We start from the raw sequence: 23,494 nt of genomic DNA, 5'->3' as shown, positions 1-23,494 counted from the left end.
CATTTATCAATAATGTTTTGCTTTTTGTTACAGACTGACTATGTTACAACCAGATACAATTGTAAAAAGAAAAAATAAGTTTCTAATACAATTCCTTTTGATTAATTCAAACTAGGTGTGTTCTTCTTTCTTCATGCATAAATGTTTATGATATATTAAAGTAAACTCCACCGCCATAGGGTGTCGCTTGCAGACAGCCTGTCAATGGCGGTCTGACTGCCATTGAAAGGCTGTTGGAAATGGACTTTGGGGGCCCCTAGCCGGCCCCCGTCCTTCTGCGGCCTCCACTATGAGGACTGGGAGGCACCAAACATCCATACCCGCGTGCCGGCCAACACATGGTGCCTGACACAAGGTGCATGGATGTTTGAAAACATCTATTTTTCCAATGCCACTTGTGCTGCAGCCCTTTTCCGACCGCAGCACAAGCCGCAATGGAAAAATAGATTTTTTTCGACCGCCTCATTGGCGGTTGCATCCTAATGTGTTGGATGAAAAAGCTAACTACTAGTCAGTTCGTTTCCATTCTGACACGATGCCGGTCAGACCCACGTCCTACCGGCATCGTAATAAGCCCCTAGATCTCATTGCGAAATACCAAAGGGATAGTCTGTGAAAGAGCTTATTTCACACTCAGTAAAATGAACACAGCCTTACACTTTAAATTGGGGAAAAAATCATGCTTGCTTTAAGAATGATTTAAATTAAGAGTTTTGTTATCAATTATACGGACCAACTGACATGGATCCTTCAACTGCCACCTTTTAATTAAAAAAGGCATTGGCAAAGCTAATCGGTTTCACCTTTCGGCTGCCAATGCAGACCCATTGTCTTTGCCAGAAAAAGCATAAAAAGGGGAAGAGTATTAGAAATCGCATCTATTCCCAAAGAGTGCTAAAAGCAAAAGAAACAAGTAGTTCCCTGAATATAAGCAGTGGAAGGATGCAAATTACCAATTTAAAAGGATGGTATAGAAGCAAAGGTCCAAGGGGGGGATGAATACAAGAAAAGGAAGGAAAGCTGTTGAATATGAATCTTGCACATGAGAATGACAAAGCTAAGAATGAGGAGCAATGGGGTTAACCAAAGACTACTTTAAATATTGATATTGTCCAAAATATGTGTTCGACAACAGGTGAGAACTAAACAAGGGAATATGGCCGGGCAACAACTTTTTTCAACGTACACCTCTGTGTAATGATGGGTGTACAAAAATACGAAATTCACTTTTTGCCATCTATGCTAAGTCCTAAGGAAGAAATGTCTACTTCCATTTTTGATAACCTAGGTTAAAGACATTGGACTTTGGCACCTTTGAATATTTTGCTTCTAAACTATCATTGGATGTGCTTGGAATTCTAGCAATATTTCCTACAAGCTTTAGAAAATTATGATCCCATGGTTGAAAGACAGATGTGGTTAATGATTTCTAGTTTGTGGATGCGAGTATCTATAAAGTCTTAGGCTTACAATGAAAGGGTTACTTTGGTGCTTGCGAAACTGCTGTAATAGAAGTTACCAAATGAGATTTGTTTTCCACACTTTTTCTACACTGGATATAAGTATCTCAATTGATAAGAGGGTTAACTGCTGTCACTATGCCTGTGAATGAATAAACTGCACCAATTCATTGGGAAAACATACATTATTTTTGGTTTACAAGGTAAGATGTGATAGTCTTGAGTGCAAAATATGGACTATTGTTATTGCATTCAGTCTAAGCCTCAGAAACAAATGTGAATTGTCTCATTGGGTCTCTAGCACCGTAAGAATAGATCTGGCCAAACAAGAATACAATCACATTGGTCTATTCTAATAGATGTCGCTTTGGTGTGAAAAATGCGTTTTTTAAGTTGCCCATAGTTACCTGGTCCAGTACTTGGGAAGGCTTCTGTTTCATCTCATCGTAAGGCAGCAAGATGCATTAATACTTAACAGTGATACTCCGCATGTTCACTCACTTTTGGCTCTCATTCACACAATCATGAGTGTGTCTTTATTTCTTTGGCTGCTTCTATTTTTTTTTTAATAGTAGGATTTATCCTAATTTGTTTTTTGAGGGAAAAAACTTGCTGCCATGCCGAGTGGCGGCAGCAGGGAGCTGTGCGCTTTAAAATTTACATGTCTGTGAGGCCGGCCTTCTTGCGACGGTCAGCCAGACAAGCGCATTTTAAAGTTCTCTAACCTAGCTGTCTTAGACACCTGGGTTAGAGAAAGCGCAGGCCTCCAGCGCTATTAGGAGTGCTGAGAGAGGCCGCTCCAAACAATCCTGGTGCTGCTCTCATGCTGTGAGAGCATCTCCAGGGTTGGTTAGTGGCAGGGGCAGCTCCTCTGCTAAGGCAGAGGAGCATTGCCCCTCTGCTCGCAAAGAAGAAAATAAATGAATAAAATGAAAATAAACTTGTTATTATCATTTTCTTTTTCTGTGCTATGGGGCTGGGTTAGGGCGGGCTGGGGTCACAGAGGGAGGTGTGGTTTGCACACTCCAAGTGTACATGATTGCTTTGCTGGCCGTCTCGGGACAAATAACCAGTCATGCGCACTTTGCATCTTCCCCACCAGACTGTAATGCACAGCCTGGTGAGGCACATGCACAGGCGCCCTGACCCCGTCTGAGAGCCGACCACGGCACTCAGACCAATCACAATGCTGCATTGCAGAGTTGTGATTGACTATGGGGAGCCATAAACCTCCCCCTGCTCCCCCCCACCCCCGGTCTCTGCCAGCCGCCACTGGTTAGTGCAATTTCCCGGTACCGTGTTGGAGCCTGCCTGAATGGGAGATGACCGGCAGAGGAGGACGTCATGTCGCACCTCAAAGATAAGTGTTTCATTTTATTTATTTTTTACTCCCCCCCCCATCCCACCACCCTAGGTACATAGCGGTCGCCACAGGTGAGAGCAGATAAAAGCCTACTTGCTTAGCAGAATAAGTAGGGTGTCTTTGTTGAATGGTGAGCTTAAAAACAAACAAAAAAAGAGAACATAACGGCCAGCGTGGAGAAGCAGCTCGCAAGAGCTGAAACCAGTTTACATTAAAAACTACTCACAACGAGTTATTCCAGTGGTATATTTTCAATACATTTTATAATGCTTTCATATTTTTTCAGTTACACGAAAGTCATGAGAAACCTGTCATTTCATCCAAATGCTGATACATGGAAATGCTAAAATATTTATGGCGGTCATTTTAAGATTTATAAAAAATGAAATGGCTATCAGATTGCCTGGGGATCTCGAAATCTTGACTTTCTTAAATTGAGGTTGTTTCTTTCAAAGCAGAGACTTGTCTTGTAGGCCTTTATATCTCTCGCTCAGTCCTTCAATTCCAAAGATAATTTTATAGGTATAATATTAAATGTTCTATCATAAATTGGCTTTCCCACTGCTTTTATCAATGCTGTGCATTATCAGCAAAATCTTTTTACTGATGGTTCACAGGACTGGCAAAACTAATCTGGGTGTGGGGGGAGAAAAATGAAGTGGCGGGGGAGCAATGGTGGAGATTGAGGTTGGTGGGCAGGGGAAAAAAGACGAAAATATCCCCCAAACCAGGGAAACAACGGATTAGCTGGAGGTGTGGGGAGAAGAACGCCACACGGATAATGCACGGAGGAGTGGAGTGTAAATGGGGATGAGGAAAAAGTGCACGAAGGAGAGAACAAGAAAGCATGCTTCTCATGCAGTGCTACAGAAAAAAAAGTAGTTCTCGGAATGTGAGCAGTGGAAAGATACAGTCATCAAATCAAAAGGATGGTAAACAAGCTACACTCCAAAGGAGAGACAAACACAAAGCCATCCAATAAGAAGTGAGGAAATGAGAGTGACAAAAACGCCAAATAATGGTAAGCAATAAGCTGGCTCTAAGCTCACTGTAAGTTTTTTTATATAGTCCACAACAGCTTTTTCACAAACAGACCACTAAAGGCTGTTTGCAGGTAAGACCGAAAAAGCAACTGATTGTGGCAAGTTACTGCTTCACATTGCCACTGATCACTTCTACAGCTCTCCATGCTTAAGTAAAGTAATACATTAACACCTAAACTTTTCAGATAGGTTTATGCTAAAACCTATACTGGCATGGACTGAAATAAACATGTCATTTGCAAAGATATAATCTGGTTCTGGCACACAGGCAAACCCATCAATGAGATCATATCGAGGTAAAAATGCAGAAAGACCTTTGGTTTAACAGAGAGCAGACGGATCAACAGATAGATCCACTAGAAGTAGTCAGTGTACAGCAAGCATGAAAAATACAAAGTACCCAATAGAAAATAAGAGATGTCACTTAATTTAAGGTGCTTACAGCCTGATTCATCAATCTCCCGTTTTGCGAGCCCCTAATAGCGATTCATAAGGAATCGTTATTAAGGACTTGCAAAACGGGATTCATGTAGGAATAGCAAAAAATATTGCGATTCCTACATGTTCCTTATTTGCGATTAGCTAATTGCTAATCGCAAATAAGGAATAACTCCCCATTCATTCCTATGGGCCTGTAGGCCCATAGGAATGCATGGGGAGTTATTCCTTATTTGCGATTAGCAATTAGCTAATCACAAATAAGGATGCGATTTCAAGGGTGCAGGGGTGTCCAAAGGACACCCTGTAACACCCCTGAAATGTAATCTACATTGGTGTTGCGCACACACATGTCCAAAGGACATGTGTGTGTGTAACATGCAACTTAGAAAAATGCATTTAAATGCATTTTTCTAAGTTTTTGCTATTTACCACGAGGTCTGACCTCTCGGTAAATAGAGGCCCAAAATTGCAATTTAGCAATTTTAAAATGATTCATGAATTGCATTTAAGGAATCTCAAATAGAGATTCCTTAAATGCAAATCTTCGCAAATGTGCGAATTCTTTAATAGCGAATTTTGCATTTGGGATGATGAATCCCAAATGCAAAAATTGCACTCGCAAAAGGCAAGATTCTGAGAATCTTGCCCTTTGCAAGTGCAATTTAGCTTGATGAATCAGGCTGTTAGTTCCCCAATAAACTAGGTAAATGCTCAGTTAAACAGAAACTTTAAGTGTTGGCCAAAACTGAAACATTCTAAAGAAAAATCACAAGAAGGCAGATGGTCCTTAAAGAGTAAAGTGTTAATTTACTCAGGTACTGTCCTAGATTTGGTGCCCTCTCCAGCTAAAGTTTTTTCTTCCAGGACAAGTCTAACAACCGAAACATTTCAAAAGATCGAGTTCAGCAGCGATACGTGAATACCTGTGATTGTTATGTTTTGCCACACCTTCCATGCATCGGCTGCTTGTGTAATATCTGAGGAACTTTAAATAGTTCAGAAACAGTGTAGCTTTGAATCTCTGGACTAAAAAAGCAGTTTCTAGTGATACTATTTTTCCTTCATTCTCTACCAGATGCATTCTTTTTTCACTCATGGTACTAATGAGAGATCGTATGCTATGCGAGTGGTAATTGACAATAACAATACGTAATGAAGTTTCCTACAAATTACAGGGAAGTCTGCCTCGGGGTTTTAAGGCTTCAGATAATGGCCACAGTAATGGTTCACTGTGATCTGGGCACAGTCATGGATCGAAAAACTGAAATGGAAACCGGATACAGTGAACTTGGCGTGCACTGCAGGTGTGGGGAAGGTGTGCACAAAGGAGATTGCGACACATCACTTGTCACCCTTCTCTGGATGTGTTTCCCCTCAGTATCTTAGTCATTACATAAGCATGTCTAACACAGCTTCAATGTGCCATCCCACCTCAGGAATGTACAGACAAGTTCCCTCCGGTCTCACTATCTGTCAATGGGTAGTGCTTTGTTCTGGGCTCATGTTTCTGTCACTTGCCGCCCCCTTCTGTCATTTGCTTTTACCTGCAGAGTGATCCTGCCTAAATACCTGCAAACCCCTTTGACCACAGGTTTCACCTCTCCTCGGCACAATCAAAGACTACCAACCTATAAAACCTACTTATATAATTAGCTACAATGTATTTTCCTCCTTAGTCTATAGAGTTAATGCACAACGGTCCAACATCTTTTTGTGACGAGTAAATGATCCCATTGATTAACAAGATATCATTGTCAAGGTTTTATAAGTAATACCACCCTGCTACAAACTCTGTTTATGAACGCAGTGTATAATAAAAGTAGTGGGAAAATAATAAAGCACTACCTGCTACCGAAATAATAGAAATGGGTCTATGTGAGATACGCAACAAAATTGATTCATGCCATGTGACGTAAAATAATGTTCTCAGAGTTGGATAAACTTTTGAGACACTGGCCATATATCCGATGTTTCCTAATCCTGCTCTATTCCTGGATCACTTGCCCCCCCACACACAACAGTGAAAGAGACCGCCATGACGTACCTCATATAGCCGAATGAAAAGTTCCAGGATAAAAGTAGATGCAGGATCGTGACTAACTAAAAGATGGGTTACTCACAAGTGTTTGTCTCAGTGGCGTAGCAAGGGGGGGGGGGCATGTGTTTTGGGGGCAGCAGACTCCCCCAAACTCCCTCTTATCTGTGGCGGTAGCGGGGGAGACGGCCACAGCAATGTCTAGCACCTCCCGCTCTTTCATTCCGCCACCGCAGAACGGCAATGGTAGGGGCCACCACGGGCAGTCGAAGGTCTAGCTACGCCACTGGTTTGTCTGTTGTCACTGCTGGTGTCGAGCGGCCTCTGGATCATTTCTATTGACATCAGATTCAGGGCTGGACTGGCCATAGCGGGAACTGGGCGTTTTACCAAGAGCCTGGAAGGATGGGGGATGGTGTCTCAGCAGTGGCGACTGGTTTGTTACTGGGGGGCAGTTTTTCAGCAGCACTGCTATATAAGCCATCAGTAACAAAAGCAGCAGTACACAATATGTGCATTTACACCCACCGCCCCCCTTACCAGGGCTGGTCTGCAAAATTGCCAGGGCTGCTTTAGGTTCTCAGTCCAGCCGTGATCAGATTTCACTAGGCAGCTGTTTTGTATTTAGTTCACATTTACACCAGAAGTATCACAAGCATGAAAACCTTTGTATTGTGCTAGGAGCTGAGGTTCAGTTCACATTTTCAGTTAAGTACGCATATTGGATTCTTGGAAAATGTGAACTTTAACACAACCACAAAACAATGAACAAGGTAATGGGCAATGAACTGAAAAAATGGGAATTTAGTTAAATGGCCCACATTGTTTTACCCAAAGTGCAAAAGAAACGGTTTCTGAATTTCGGATCATTTTTTGAGTCACCATTTTACATGCTCAGTTATTGCACAAATTCTAGTTTCTATTTTTTACCCCGTAAAGGCGGACAGAATCCAATGCACTGTACAATGAAAGACTGCGTTCTGTACAAATAAATTGAGCTGTGCAGCAAATGATAATGCCAAAGGAAGAAAACAACAAACCATTTGCTATTGGGAAAACACTACATACATACAAACTATCACGACCGATTAAACATTGTAAAACCTGTGAAAAACAGGCAAGAGGACTTCACACAAGGTGGGGAAAACAGAAAGGGCAAAATACACACCATCGGGAAGGCTATTCACCCATCCCAATTTATTTAAAGGGAATGTTGCAGCAAACGGAATCAATTCGACAGTCACTCTATTAAATAAAGATGGAGAAAAGGAGGGAGCTACCACATGAAATCACACAAGAAATATGGGTCAAGTGTGATTTTATTTGTACAAGAAAGGGAAAGGGCACGGCATGACACAACCGCTGCAGTCTTACCATGTACGTGTTGGCTGTCATTAGCTGTGGGTAGGTGGAGAAGCAAGGAGCAAAAGGAAACAAAAGTGAAGCAAAATACAAAAAAGTAGAACCCAAATAAACAATGTTGATGGATAAATAATATGCAAAATGCCTATAAATATATTAGCAAACTCATAAATTAGAATGAAAATAAACTAGAAATAACATAAAACAAAACATCAAGAAAGTTAAGTAATGCAGCGGCTGACCTTTGTCGTAACCAATCATCGCACCATTTCAAGTCGCTACAACCTACTTTGAGATTGCGGAACTTACCTTTGATATGAAGCTGTGTAAAGTCTGGTTAGCAGAATTTGAGGAAGGAAAGTGAGCTGTGGGGCTATTACATTATCAAAAAAAGCAAATTCAGTGAGGTGAGGTTCAAACCCATGTAGCAGTACTACTCCAAGTTAAAGTTTAAAGCAGAACAGCACACCTGAATCGGTGTGCCTAACAAAGTGAGGTCACTTTCTATATGGTTAACATCTGTACGTTACTCGGTGTACATTTCCTTCCAATTGTTCAGTTCAATGCCCTTGCACTCACTTTCCAATTTCAAGAAGGACTGCAACGCACTGACCTGAACACTCCATGAAGAACAAACCAACAGTATTGATACCCCCGACCTTTAATAATCAAACAACAATTGACTATATCTTATTAAGCGAATACTTACAAAAGCACATGATACGTTACATCGTCCAACCTCGGACTGACAGCGATCACGCTGCACTCTTGTTAGAGCTGTCCATGAGCGCAAACTTTAGACAGCCTATTCAACACATAGGATCCTCAAATGGAGATGAACTATACAAACTGCCCAAAAGAATCAAATGGGGACTGCTCCCGACCCATAAGTTTGCCGAATGGAAATCATCTTGGAAAGGGTGGCAGACTGACCATAAGGACCAGGGAAGAATTGGAGAATGGGGTGTCCTGGCATATGATCTTGCCCAACAGCTCCGAGGGAACACTAATCAAAGAGCACGTGACAACACCGCATACAAACTGGGATTCCATCCCGCAATAAAGGGTTCCAAAAAAGCGCTCAATTCCAAACGCAGGGCCTACAGGGCAACTGGAACGCTAATCGAAAAAAAGGATCTACAGGAGGCAGCCAAGGCTCACAAAAAAATCGTCTGGCAAGTGAAACGTGAGGCAACTGAGCAAAAATGGCTGACGATCTTCAAACTGCTCGCTCCTTGCAAGTCACAAGAATTTTGGCAATATATAAACAAACTCAGCCATGGGTCTTGTAACAGAGAGAATTCGATTGATGCGAGTACGTGGGTAGCCCACGTAAAATCCCTCTACACTAACGACCGGGAAACAAACTCAAGTAAAAAATCCTCTCTTGATGACCTGCTAATTGACGATTTAACAGAACCAACGCCCTCATTGCCAATGCAACACCAGCTGGATATAAGGCTCTGAGAGCAATCTTGAAAAAAATACGCCCCAATGGGGCACCTGGACCAAACGGCCTGCCTGGCTCTCTCTTCAGAGAGGACATCGACTTTTGGACCGAGAGCCTGAGTCTGCTGTACGCGGAGTGCAGACTCATGATGGACGTCCCGGACTCCTGGAGGGGATCCCTGCTACACCCAATCCACAAAAAAGGGGCATGCGTCGACCCTAAGAACTATCGAATGATTGCCCTACTGGATGTGGAAGGTAAAGCATATGCAAGCTCTCTCCTTACAGAACTAACAAACTGGGCAACTAAGGAAAACCTGCTCCCCTTCCACCAAACGGGTTTCCGCCCGGGAGGCTCAACCATAGATAACATCATAGTCCTCTCATACCTTGCTCAACAATCAACGGCCGAGGGTGCCCAGCCTCTTTTTGCCTGTTTTATTGACTACACAGCAGCATTCGACGGTGTCGACCGGAACATCCTATGGAGCAAACTGGCAGGTTGGAACATCTGCCCGAAACTTTTACAAGCCATCAGATCCCTGTACACCCAGACGTGGGTAAGAGTCAAACTTTCGAGCCAATCAGCCACGAAAAAAATTGGCACTGATCAAGGCCTAAAGCAGGGGTGTGTCCTTGCCCCGCTCCTTTTTAATTTATATACAGCTGATTTGGGTACAGCTCTTAAGGGAGCAAATCTGGTGACTCCGAAGATCGGGGAAACCAGACTTCAATTGATGCAGTACGCCGACCATCTGGTCATAATGGATGATACCAAAGTCGGCCTTCAAAAAGGGCTAACTGCCCTAGCAATTTATAACGCCAAAAATAAACTGGTGGCAAACCAATCAAAATCCAAAATACTGATCTTTGGCAGATACCCAAACAAGAAATTAACAAAATGGAGACTGGGATCGCTCACGTTATCCACCACTCAAGCATATAATTATCTTGGAGTATGGCTTAGTGAAACCGGCAGGCCTCACGTTCATCGACTCAAGCTCATGCAGAAAGCCAAAATGGTAACCTATGCAATTTGCAAATTAAACGCAACCTTGGAAAGCCCGACCACCACGGCAATCCAACGGGTCTTGAAAGCAAAACTACTACCCTCCGTCAATTACGGTATACAGGCGTTTCCAGGAAAACTGTCGCAAGACCTCGAAAAGCTTAATTGCGCAGCATATAAAAAGCTATTTTGTCTACCAGCATGTACAAGAAATACTCTAATTCGCCTTGAATTTAACCTTACCCGACATTTCCTGGAAGAATTGGCAGGCATGGCAAAATACTTTTATTTAACGACAGCAGCTCCAGAGAATTCGATGAAACAAGTAACAAATAAAATATTCACAAAATCTGGTAACCCCTGGTCGGACTGCCTGACTTTAGCTAAAGAGCATCTGGAACTAGCAATAGAAAACTGGGATCCCAACATAATAAAATAGACAAACATAAAAGCAGTCATGAGAAAACAAGTAAGAACTCGTTCACGAAACCTGGATATCGAAGCCTTGACGATCAGAGGCTTCCACGAAACCCAAAGCTCCCCGCACATTTTAAATGGTCTAAAACCACATTTGACAGGGTCGGTGGGCAGGCAAGCCCTTCAAAGGATCCTGGCTGCAAGACTGCATGCGCTCCCCTTAAAACAGCTATATCCATCTGTTAAAGCTGAACCAGAGATCACGGAATGTCGACTCTGTCAATACAAGCGGGAATCTTTATCTCATATTCTATTATGCTGCCCTGTCCTCCTGACAGTTAGAAGAATCCATCTAAGACCCATCCTCCTCCAAATAGGAGTACGGACGGCAGAAGAGGCTGTTTCCCAATTATACCTGCTGGACACAGTGAAGCATATGGCCAACTTCGCAAAATTCATCTATCATGCTCGAACAGCTTTAATGGCCAAATCAACCAAGCCTGTAACTGACTTTTAACGGGTGGACTCTTCCAAGTAGTACCCGTTACCTTACTACCCTTTATTTTTTATTTTCTTTCTTCTTTTTTTTATTATTTTCGTTGTCTGCATTGTGTATATATTTTAAATAGGAAATCCCAAGACTAAGAATATAGAGTTCTAGTTTTAAATGAAATATGAATTCGTTCTAAATATGTGTTTTTTTCTTTGTACAGATTGCTAAAATTTTAATTAATTAAGCAATAAAGATTACCATACCACTGACCTGAACAGAAGGGGTAACTATTCATGAACAATATAGCAATGTTGAAAAAGTCAAGTGACATCAGCTTTTGCTCTGCTGCCTCTGTCACTACTGATGGCACACCTATGTGTAGCACAGAGTTGCATGGCATAGCTTGCTTAATTGCCCTGGCGTGTGCATTGCTGAGTAACAGACCACCGTGCTGGCACGCTTCCTTTCCATGGTACTCTAAACATGTGACGCCTTCAGTGACTTTGCCGCCACAACACCATTAGCTCTCAGTAAAGAAGATGCTGCTGTTGTTAGTAGCCCTCTGTTTGTTATCACCTGACTTGGAAACAAAAGCTCGGAACATGGTTTCTTCTAAAGCTCTGGCAAGTGTTTGACCGCTTGGGGCCCCATGTGGAGAAAAGACGTTGGTGGGGAATCTGAAGCTTCCAATGTGGTATAGATGTCCTGTGTTCCTGTGAGGAAGCCAGTGCGTCGATGGACCGCACCTGAACAGTGTGGGCCAGAACTGAAAATTATCTCTTCACTAGGTGGGCATTCTTTTGATTACTGCTACTGGCATCCATGTACAAGCCAGTGCCCTGGAATTGACAACCTATGCAGAGGTGATTGGGAAGTCAGCTGGACAGGTTTGTCCCCGGGATTCGTAGTACCAGCCTTAGAGATTGGAACACAAGCAGGAACCAATAAGGGAAGTGCTGCCAAAAGAATTGGTACTGAGAGGAGAGGTATTAGAGCAGCATGTGCAGAAACTGGTGCCTGTTTCGGACGATTTGAAGGAGAGCCTGCCCAAGGATGACAATCAGCTGCCAAAGCTGATGCGTGACCCTCATGAGGCAAGAGTACCATGAACAGGAGAGGAGGGAGAGAAAAGAGGCTGACATTTGGTTAGATCAAATCAAATTGCTTGCAACTTATAAATATCTTCCTGTGAAAAAACATTTTACAGTCCACACACCATTCGGAGAAATTTCATAGGAAACAAGAGGGTTTTGACCTAAAATTCTGGAAGCCCAACACTGGTAAGAGACTCAGGGATTGGGATGGTAGCATGATCCACATCATGGCACACCACATGCATGCCCTTTCCCTTGAAATCATATGCTGAATTACCATTAGGTGTCACTGTCGTGAAACACTAAAGAATATAATTGGATGCATTAGGACTAGAACCCTATCAACATCCACAGCTTGAGGCCACATTCTGAAATGGATTTATTAACTTTAATTGGATCAAGAGTCTTGTAAAACAGGTCAAGCTGATCGTAGTCACTTTTATAAAGTACAGGAAGAACAGTACAACTGGCAGGAGTAAGCGGGCAGAATGGATTTTTGCTAAGTTCCCAAGAGACATTTCTAACACTTTGGCATCAAAAAGGGCAATCAGAACCTATGCTCAGAGCTTCCAGAAAATGTATGGTGCATTTATTAAGGATTGGCCAAATTTGTAGGGTCCTCATACTTCAGAGGCAATAGTCGATCCTTCAAATGGCACCCCTAAATTCTGTACTATATAGTTGGCAATAGCCGGTTCCACAGAAAGCAAACTTGTATTCCACTAGTCAAGGTGACGTGGAGTGTGAAATGTTGTTGCTTCTTATTTGTACAAGTATGCTACCAGTATCCAGTTACATGACAATCGACTTCACAGAGCCATGTGAATGCAGAAACGGAAATGCTCTGCTAGTCCCCTGAAGTGGGGAAAATAGCAAGGCCTGAGCAAAGTTGTAATTGCGCCATAGTAATTGGAGTGATTTTGGTTACTTGAAGTATCAAAACTTATGCAAAAGTACAGATACTATGTCATTAGGCCACATAGCGTGATTTCGGGGAGAAATGTTAAGGTGAGATGTACCGTTTGGGTAATTTGTGAATGTGAGGGGATTTCTGATAGATTGTTTTTAATCTATGTGGACTCTTCGAGCAATTTTTGAGCACGAAAATCCAAATCCAAAGAAGAACAGCAGTGTTTCGAATGTGAGCAGCAGTCCTTCAACGTTGGTAGTCAAAAAATATTTCAGGTAGATTTTTTACCCGAGCCGACCATTAGGATCATTTTTGAGGTGAACAATTACAAACTCGAATATAAGTGGTAGTGTTTTGAACGTGACCAACTATAAATCAAATCGAAATCACATTTTTGAATTGAATTTTTATAAACATGGACAGCTTGGGAATTTTTTGGAGTGTGAAATGCATTTCCCGTAATTACGCATAATTCTGCGCTATTCAGTAGTAATTTTACGTAATTAAATAACGCAAAATTATACAAAGTACGGCCACCTCTAGGAACAACATCTCCACTAGGGTTCTCAGACTCCTATTCATAATTCAGAAGACCCTCTCCCAGGAAATTCTCTCATTCAAGGGCTGTTCTAGCTCAAGTTGAGAAATTAAATTTGACTTTAAAGCAGGATCAGCCCTTGGCAGTCTTTTGTATCCGTAAAGGAAGCATCTTTCATGCTTCAAATTCAAGAAGAATATACCTTCTCAGCCTTGGGGAGTTGTTCCACTGCACTCAACAAATCTAGTAATCCCAGATCCCACCACCTTTATATGTATGGCTATTTATTATATTAAGATTAGAAGTACGATATCAAAACACCTTAATAAATTCCCCTACGTTCAGAACACTAGCAACAAAATATATACAAAACAGTATCAATGATTCTCTATGTGACCAGATTACCGTGTCCTACTCCTCGCTGCCAAAAGGAAAAGAAAGGATTCATCTATCCCCTACATCGACGGGCTGTAGAGACCCCCCACCGCCTACCTCCCGCCGTCCTGCTGTGTCTTGCAATCTGACACCGGGACCGCCGAGTGGAGTGAGGCGAGGGGCTGCCTACAACTCCCGGCAGCCCTCGAGGTCTCCAGCCACACCCCCTCCAGGACGCGCCAGGTGGCGCTTAAAGGGCGTCATAGTTCCCTCTCGCGGTACGCGAGCGGGACGCCGGGCGAAGCCTGGGCCAAGGGTGGGCCCGTCCAAGCCCGTCACAGACCGGAGGAGACTGGGCTGGGCCCACCCCCCTAACATCTACTACCAGGTATCATACATCTACAATTTTAACTGTATGTATTTCAAGGAGGGTTGGCTGAATACTTATCTCACCTCCCAAGAGTTACATGTGATTATCCTCTATTCATCTACAGCCTAACTCACACACAATGTCAACAAGAGGACTAAGGAGTAAAACACTGAAAAATATGACGTCCTCTACTGGTCCTATAGAGCAATTTCTCACCAAGGTGAATCAAACAATAGATCACACTGTTATGTTGATTGATAAACGTGTTTCTTTTGAACTTGAACAAGCAAGACGCTCCTCGATGGGTTCCTTAGCTCAAGCACGAACACCAACAGCACAACTTCATGACACCATTACATTGGATTCACATGCCGATATCCATGTAATTCCAAATACAGTTGACCTATCGGTATCCTTACAACTCTCGGATACACAGTTGTCTCAGGGCTTAGAGCAAACGCCAGACATATTCGCAAGTCCTCAGTTACCCCCAAATGATCACTCTCAAAGTGAAACTAGGGGGACACGGGAAGGTGCTATCCCGAAAAAAACCAACGATTACCGAAACTCATAAAGGTTATCAAGAAAAAACCAGAGGAAGGACTTCTCAACCTAATGTATTACAAAACCCACGTGACTTAAATAAATCTCTAAGTGCGAATACTATCAGTAACACAGCACCTTCAAACCAAGACAGTAACACCAATGAAATCTTATTCACAAGGGAAGTACATAATGGCAGTAATCCCGCCCAAACTCTCCAAAACAAATTGGTGCCTATGCAAAATAGTGACTTGCATATTGTTAATTCACAATCTTCTTTAATCAAAGATATAGAGGACATAGTTAAGTATCAGCTACGACCCATACAAAAAAGTCTAGAACTGATAGAAAAACAGGTTGCGATATTAGTCGCCCAATCTAAAAAGACTACAAATCCACGATCTCAAGAGCTATTAACATTGCCTCCACCTAAAGCCCCACCCGTAAAGGCGAAATCTGTTATTAACTCAAAACAAACAGCCAAGACTTCTAATACAAACACAAGCCAATCAGTAAAAACCCCCAATAACTCAACCCTCTTAACCAAAGTTAAACCATCTCAAGAACTCTCAAAACCAACACCAGGCAATCAAAATCAATCACCAGTAAGTGCTCCCTTAGACAAAGCCTCTCCAGTAAATGTCTCTCCCAGACTACCTGTGACCTCCATCTCACAGCCAGAGTGCGCACAAAAGCACTTTAATAAATCAGAGCGACCAAAGAAAAAATGGACTAGACCAGTAAATCTCCCCCCGGAAGCAGCCCCCTTCGTAGTCATTTTAACAGGGGTTCCGGAATTAAGCAATGATATGGATGAGCCTACCTGGTCTCTGCTTAACAAAGCCCGGTATTGGTTGAATACCAACAGACCTAACCACCCTAATAACATCACCAGGATCACCACGGCCAGAAGGGTCTCTTGGATAGGTCACCAACCTAAAACGATCCCCGGTGACTGTATAATTGTCAATCTTGAAAATCCACACGCTGTGGATTATATATGCTCCTGGCAATCATTGGAAGGTAGTGGCGGAATAGATACCAAACGCCTATCTTTCTTCTACCCTCGACAGCCATCAGCCCGAGGATCCTAACTGGCCATCAAATTGGTCCTGGAACCAGCCTGAGCAGAGAAACAGGAACCAGGGCGAATGGGGTTTTGGAAACAACTCTAGGAGAAGACCACAAGCGGATTGGGGGTTTGACCAAAGAGATCGGAATGAGTGGAACACCTTTGGCCGCAGGGGACAGTACCAACCACCACAGAGGGAACCATGGGCCGGATTACCAACCTTTAATACCTATAGTTGTTTAGATTTGGTTGACTGACCATCACCACAGTCTTACGATAAGTCTCCTTCAATGGAAAACAGTTTTGCAATAAATAACCTAGATAATTTTCCTCCAAGCAATCCACCCATCAAGGAACACACACAAATAACAAAGATTAAAAAACCCATAAAATCATCAATAGATCAAATTAAGGCAAACACGACACATGATCCATACTGTCATCCAAAGACCTATACAACCCCTTCATCAATGTTGTCAACACCCAACAAGTCGCAGGAAACTGCCTTAAACGTAACATCTGCTTCGCAAACCATTTATCAAGAAGAAATTATTGCCCAGAATATGTCTGTTAAACCAACCTTAGAAAAAGCTGAGATGAGGGCGCTCTTCTGGAACGTCGCGGGACTGGCGACCAAACACGCAGAAAAAAGTTTCCTTGAACTAATTGAATCGATCGAAGTTCTGTGCCTCCAGGAGACGTGGCTAAATAACCCAATCCACCATCTGGGTTATAAAACATTCTTCTCCCAAGCCATAAGATCAAATTCTGGGAGAAGTAAAGGTGGTCTAACAGTGTATATCTCGAACCTATGGCCATGTCATGAAATAACTCCCATGATACTACACCAAAATTACCAGATCATCAACCTTCAAGGCAACCATCGCGAAGTTTTTACTATCATAAACTTCTACAATAATATGAATAACACAGAATGGACCAAAACCTTAAACGAACTCCAGCACCACATAAATGTTTTTAAAACAAAGTATATCAAGGTCTCCCATACAATAATCTGGGGTGGAGATTTTAACCTCCACATATGTAACGAGACAAACACTTTCATCTGCGGAATATCAGACGATGAAGAAAACTGCCATACGCACTTCTCTCACACCACCGAGGGAAACGATATGCTGACCGTAATGACCGAACTAGACCTAGGATTTGCCAACATGTTAAAAACCCCTATTATCGAGTTTACCCCCACGTTTCATGGAAGAGGCCTCGAAACTTTAATCGATTATATTCTGATATCCACTAATAAAGCCACACGTATCAAGAACTTTGAGGTACTTAAGAACGTACTTAGTGATCACTTTCCACTAAAATTGACTTACCAGGAACTGAGCCATCGAAAGAAAACAGATAAGGCTAACACCGGATTGCTTAATCAGGATGCACTTACATTAAATAGACTTAACGGATATACCCTTAAATGGTGCAAAATTGACCAAGATGTGATCAACACAAGAATAATTGCCACCTGCAAAGAACAAATAGATAAATGCTTAGATCCCTTCTCATCTCCCACAGAGGTTATGACTAACTACGAAGAGATCGTGACAAACATAAGAAATGAATTAACTAAACCTCACAAATCAAACAAGGTTGCAAGAACAGGATGGTTTGACACAGAATGCACTAAAGCTTATTCTGAACTAAAGAAGGCCCTAACTAAAAAAGAAAGAAATAGACAAGAAGTATCAAGGCTACGAAAAATCTACAAATTAGCTATTAAGAAAAGGAAAAAGGACCTGAAAGTCAACCTTTGGGCACAATTACTAAAAAGCAGCCTGCTAAAAGATAGTTCAGCCTTTTGGGAGATAGTAAAAAATCCTTTTCTAAAAGACACAAATGAAGAACCCTCCATGGATGTAGCCATTAAAGCACAGGACTGGGTCCAACATTTTTCAGGAGTATTTGGTGAGGACCATCTTGTAGACCCTAGTGTCCAGGAATCCTTTCACCCCTTACCTCCGGTGAAGTATCCAATTGACATCCACTTCACACTGAATGAAACAAGGAAAGCCATTGAAGTGGCTAAGTCGGGTAAAGCACCGGGACCTGACTCGGTCCCAATGGACCTTTACAAACTTTTACCGGATCTTTGGAGTCCGCTTCTAAACATAGTACTAAATGCAGCAAAGAGCACTAACCACCCTGACTCTTGGTCCACTTCATTACTCATTCCCATATTCAAGAAGGGAAACGGGGACAGTCCATCCTGTTACCGCCCTATTTCCCTTTTGGACTCCACCGGAAAGATGGCAGGTCGCATTCTTTTGGACCGCCTCCAGGAATGGTCCAAAGAACAAGGCATATTATCAGACCTGCAATATGGATTCAGGGCTGGACTGAGTACCGTAGATCAAGTCTTAAATCTATCACTATTGGTTGGAAAATACGTGAACGCAAAAAGATCTTCCCTGCACATGGTTTACGTCGACCTCACGGCAGCATTCGACTGTGTGCAACACTCAAAACTGTGGTCAATAATGCTGCAAATGGGGATTGAACCACCAATAGTAGACTTTCTCCGAGAACTATACACAGGAGCGTCAGGCAAGGTCAGATTCGGGTTAGATGGCCAATTGACAGACAGCTTTCCGATCCAGAAGGGGGTCAGACAAGGTTGTGTACTGGCCCCCTTCTTATTCACGCTCTACACCAACGGGCTCGAGAGGGCAATGCTAAAGGATGTGAAAGATCTCCCCGAAGCAGGTCGTCGGCAGATTCCTGCGTTATTATACGCTGATGACGCGGTAATTCTTGCCCAGACTCCTATCCAACTTCAGCGGGCCCTAGATAATTACTGCTCCTTCATGACTAGTTTAAACTTGAAAATTAACATCAAAAAAACTTACGTGATGCATGTGGGTACTAAGGGGAAAAAAGTAAAGACTATCTTTGTGGACAATCTACCCCTTGAAAGGACTAAAATGTATCCCTACTTAGGCATCACAATGGACGACGATCTCAACTGGAAAGAAGCAGTAAACTCACGGAAACTGTCTCTAATAAGATTAACTGGCGCACTAAAAGCCTTTTCCCTTCGCCTGGGAAAAAGACCTCCCACTGAAATGATCAAGATTTATAATGCTAATGTCGAGCAATTGCAAACACTCGAAAATTCATTCCTAAGATTTTTGTTGGCCGTCCTGAGAAGTACAACAACTTACGGATGTCATCTTGAACTCGGGATTGAATTTATCTCTGACATTATAAAAATCCAGCCCATCATGTTATGGCGTAGAATATGGGCGACGGATGAGTGTCATCTTACAAGAACAATAATCCAGGATTGTCTGAAACTAGATAAAGCAAGAAAGATAAAATGGCTGGCCTATGTGGAATCCTTTTTCACAGACATCGGTCTTTCAGGGTTTTTTGATGACCCATCGTCGGTCACAGATATATCAAAAAAGGAACTTAAATCAATTTGTATGTCACATTTATCCCAAATCCGGCTGATGACAGAAATAGGGAAGCCTTCAGTCCAGCATTGCTTAATGATCCAGCAGGTCCCTACCATCCAACCTTATTTGCAATATGATTTGACACAATTTGAAAAATTTCTTCTCACCCGTTTTAGGTTTAATTTATTTCATTATTTGGTTTTGTTTCCCAAACAAAATGATTGGACTCATAAAATCTCACTGTGTCCCTGTGACCTAACATCATCCCAGTCCACTATTCATGTTTTATTCTTTTGTAAATTTTACATTCCACTTCGCAGACGATGGATAATACCAGTACTAAAAGTACTAAAAATCCGTAGATGTCGCCCTGCCTTTCTGGCATTACAATTCCTGGAAAACAATATGATGACTAAATCGATTGCCCAATATCTTAAACTTTGTATTAAGCATCGATTGAATTTATGAACTTGTCAGATGTCCAACATTAAGTTATATGAATTATCAGAGTTAAATTGAATGTATTTTTAAATATTTATTATGTTTTTATGTACTTTTATGGCTTTCAAAATACGAAAACCGAATAAAGTTGGTTTGATTTGATTTGTATCAATGATTCACTGGGAATCAAACACTCTTTACAGAGTTTAAGCAAGATGAAATAACCAAACTGGAGTAAAATGTCCAGCAGGCCTGAGATGTGAATGATCATTTTCATTGAGCCTGGCCGCATTGCCTTGTTTAATAAAGAGAAAACATTGTAACACATACATCTATTACATGTTTTTATAATCTTTATATTATGATCTGACATATTTTAAATATTATATTGAAAATTCTCGAGTGGTCTGATTAAGTGAAAGATTTTGATAAAAAGTAAAGCCATTACAACAAATCTGTATTCCAACACAGAACATTGTCCTATATTTTTGTCTACTCTTGCATTATTATCAAAATATATCATTTTAGTCCTGAAAAGGTATATGAATACAGGTATTCTCAATATTCACAGGGAGTGCCAAAGAACTGAATGAAACATATAAAGATACACAATAAACCACTGTGCTTGAAACTGTATGCTACTGAAGAATCTGGGTCTCTGTGGAAGATGGGTGAATCTTTCTTTGAAGCCAGGTGTATGTACTATAAAAAGTGCCCAGGGGTCCCGTAACCAAATTGTGGGCTTTGTTTGCTAGGCTAGAGCATATCCCTCGGAGAAGATGTAAAACTTATGTAAAACCATCTGATTGTACAAACTGATCAAAACTACTTCAAACAAAAGCGTGCACATTGCCAATTTTGCATAAGTGCATTTCTGGGTACAAGTGTGGATGTTAGTAAAGAAAAATTAAGCATGTAGCAAAACTCTTGAGTGAAAGTGTTGGTCAAATAAAAATAGCCATGCATTGGGGAAATAGCCATGCATTGGGGAAATAGCCATGCATTGGGGAGTGTGGGGTTTAAAATAAATCTTCAGCTTGCATCAGTAGCAGCACTCCTCATCAATGTTCCTGCTGTCCCTATAGTCCACTTTACCCTGATGCAGTGCTCCTCTGAATCCGTTAAATTGTTTCCCTGCTTAATAAACCAAGCAAATATATTCTTAAGCCAATAATGTCTTCCCCGGTGTGCTTATCTAAAAAGTAGCGGCATCTACCGTAAAAACATTGAGTAGTGGAATAAATTGCAGTTCAAAACAATTTTCACAGCCTGGGAACACTTTAAATATATATGACAACAAATTGGAAAAAAAAGAATACTTTGGAAACCTCAGTCTAAAGCAGTTCTGTCCATCAGGATGTCTTCCTTGCTGGCCCATTCAATGAACCATGTTAGAGCTCTTGGTTATTATTACAAAGACATGATCCTTACACATGGCTGCTACGGAAACAGGCTGTAGTGATATGTAGACTGTGACTGTAATGAGGCTTGCCTCAACCTTTCGGGATATGGATCTCTGGAGCCAAACAAAAGGGAGCATGTTGGTACTAACTGCTATCTTATAAACAATGGGTATTGTTTTTCATATTACTCCTTCTCATACCACTAACATGCTTTATCGTAGCCCATTCATATTTCGCTTCTGTAAAATGGACTAAATTCCACAAAAGTGACAGCTCTGTAAAAGAACTTCTGTCATGTACCTACATTAACTTCATAATTTTGACACAAAAGGTCTATGTGGAACATATAGGTTTGTATGTCACCCCTCTAAACTTCCAAAGCCACTCATAAGAAAGGTTCAGCTGAAAATACAAGTAATTTCAAAGACCCTGCGAGGATTGCAGACGGTGGTAGATAGATTTGGGTATTTTGTTTTTTAAAAAAGAGGTCTGGTGTTATACTTTGGCAAACCAAAGTTTATCGCTGTAAACCCACACAGATAATTTACTGGTTCTATCCTTCTGTAAGGTGTACCTCTAATAAGAGTATCTGAGTTTAATTACTTAAGTATCACATTGACAAAGAATATGTCTTGGGCACAACAGATGAGGAAAAGTAAGCTGAGTTTGACAAATCATGCGGCAGCCATCCTCAGACCTTTTAAAGCTGCAAAAGCCAAAAGGATGTCACCTGTCCTAAAACAATATAGAGCTAAGGCGGAGGCCAGTGCTTTATATGGGGCAGAGATTTTGGGATGTTCTAGCGTAAATGATCTTAGCAGAGCAGAAAATCAATTCCTGCGTACATTGGTAAATCTACCGGTATTCCATGACTCAGGGCTACAGCCAGTGGCCCAAAAAGTTAAACTTAGGGCCCTCTTTCTTTGGTGGAGACTCAAGCATACACCTGCCCTAATTAAGTACTATATGGCATTCAGAGAAATAGCCACCCTGGATAAATTTCGAATGATCAAAAGGGTGACCTTTATTAAGGAAACACTGACGGCCCAGGGTCAGGGAAAATATTGGGGTTTTGACTCTCCACCACTATCCAGAGAGGTGCTGAAAGAAATGGGTTACTGAGATGGAACTTCAAAGTCAAGATCCTGGCTCCTTGACAGATGCTTATCTGCTTACTAAACTGCTTTGTGCCTTCGAGCCCTTTCTCGATTTCCTGTTGACCCCACAGGATAGATCTTTGTTCCTCAAATTACAATATAGCATATTGACTATTTTGTCGTTCACTGTAAAGTGGCAGCCTCAGTCTCTTGGTGGGGACCCTTGCCCTGTTTGCTGTGGCGTGGAAGAGACCCTAGCATATCCCTTCTTTTTCAGTCCAGGTTACATCTGGCCAAGGAAGAAATTGATTTTGCCCATATGTAGGTTGACGGGAAGCCGGCAGCACTATATCTCACTTAGGCTACTGTGCACAGAAACTAGAGAATCTATAGTTTGCGCAGTGGCCAAATACTTGAGATGGTGCTGGGCTATTCAGGCTAGATCATTGGGAACATGAGAGCTCAAACTGGTAGTGATACAATCTGTTTGCATTACAATGTGAATTGTCACTAAACTGTGGCGTATCAAAGTATCGTGGATTTTTGGCTATCGTAATGTTCGCTTTTATAACTGTGTGGTTAGTATGTTTTTTAGGAAATACATCTTAAAATGTATTGTTCGGATTGTATTATTCATGTTATTTATGGTTCAGTATATTTATATTATTCTTATAATCTTGATCAAAGTTTTACAGTTAACTTCATTTTCTTATGCAATACGTATTAATGTTTGTCTGTATAATTTGATGGTTTTAAACTAACCGAATAAAATCAAATGATGATGATGCTGAAAGTACAAAACACTGTTTCTCTCTGGGAGAGAATTCCTAAGAGAACACAATAACATAAGAATCAGAGTGGAAATGTACCAACATGATAAACGCACTAGCCCTGCTGCAGAGTTGTGTCCTTATATTTCCTAAAAAAAATATTTGATATATTGAAGCTATGCTAGATGTACACACTGATATGCTCATCTTCAAAACTCTAAACTTTGAAAGCAAATAGCTATTACAATTTAATTAAAATTAATGGCCTTTTGGCAGTACATTTAACTCTTAAAACCACTGTTTGGGCACCACTCTTGGAGGGCAACGGTAGAAACACAGTTGCTTAGCTGATACTCAGGCAGCTGGTTCTAGGGTGCCAGACACCAGTGA

General features: G+C 41.6%; 1 protein-coding gene across 3 annotated transcripts in view; it reads right to left on the bottom strand.

Annotated features, from left to right (window-relative positions):
• The window catches only part of ATP11A (ATPase phospholipid transporting 11A), a 912,970-nt gene that overhangs the window by 80,021 nt on the left and 809,455 nt on the right, over nucleotides 1-23,494 (bottom strand). The window lies entirely within an intron of this gene.

Source organism: Lissotriton helveticus, chromosome 8 (genome assembly GCF_964261635.1).
Source record: "Lissotriton helveticus chromosome 8, aLisHel1.1, whole genome shotgun sequence".
NCBI classification, from domain to species: domain Eukaryota; kingdom Metazoa; phylum Chordata; class Amphibia; order Caudata; family Salamandridae; genus Lissotriton; species Lissotriton helveticus.
The sequence above is the reverse complement of the archived record's forward strand: the minus strand, read 5'-3'. Positions and strand labels throughout refer to the sequence as shown.